Source organism: Salvelinus sp. IW2-2015, linkage group LG7 (genome assembly GCF_002910315.2).
Source record: "Salvelinus sp. IW2-2015 linkage group LG7, ASM291031v2, whole genome shotgun sequence".
In the NCBI taxonomy this organism is placed as follows: Eukaryota; Metazoa; Chordata; class Actinopteri; order Salmoniformes; family Salmonidae; genus Salvelinus; species Salvelinus sp. IW2-2015.
In genome coordinates, this window is record NC_036847.1 from 23,023,089 (window position 1) to 23,024,051 (window position 963).

Below are 963 nucleotides of genomic sequence, written 5' to 3' on the forward strand. Positions count from 1 at the left end.
GAGAGCGGGGAGGGGAGAGAGGAGAGCGAGGAGAGCGGGGAGAGGGGAGAGAGGATGTAAATGCTCAATAGATGAACTGAGAGAGGGACAGAGGGAGAGAGCTGTGCCAAGTGCCTCACTTTCTTGCCAACTTAATAGAGCCGTGTCCTTTAAAGTAATACCTAGCTGGACTCCAGGAAGCAGAATGGCCTGAGGCTGTGAACCATGGACAGGACAGGAGACTAGATGGATGGTTCTTTACATCCTAGGTGATGTATACTAGCCTACTTTAGAAAGGCCCTTCTCCTCAGCTTCCTCTGTTCAGCATATCCAGCCACCAACTGTACAAGGACAAAGACTGATAATGAGGAGTAATAATAACAGGATCGACTGTATGAACTAGCCTTTATCCTGCAAACTACTCCTGCTATGACAAAGCATCAGACAAAAGGCTTGATGGAGTTCAGTTTTAAGGTTAACGAAGCAGTACTAGAGTCACTCTAGCCACCAGGACTCAGTAGTCTGAAAACAAACAGCAGACAGCCCTGTGTTGGTATGTATGTCAATACGTAGGAAGAGGAAACAGCAGACAGCCCTGTGTTGGTATGTATGTCAATACGTAGGAGGAGGAAATGAAGTGCAGACAGTGACTGACCACAGGAGGAGGAGGACGAGGAGAGAGAGGTTGAATAAATAGAACGGAGGGAGGAAGTTGATGTCAAGCAGGTGTTGAAGGAGGAAGTGTCAGCCAAGCGGGCTGAGATGGGGAACAAGTGCTGTCTCTGCACCGTGATAATAAAGACTTCATTCAATTAGTGCTTCTGCACAGGTGAGCAGAGCACAGAGCAGGGAGCGGGCCAGGGCCACAGAGAACAGAGCAGGGAGCGGGCCAGAGCCACAGAGCACAGAGCAGGGAGCGGGCCAGAGCCACAGAGAACAGTGCACAGAGCAGGGAGTGGACCAGAGCCACAGAGAACAGAGCAG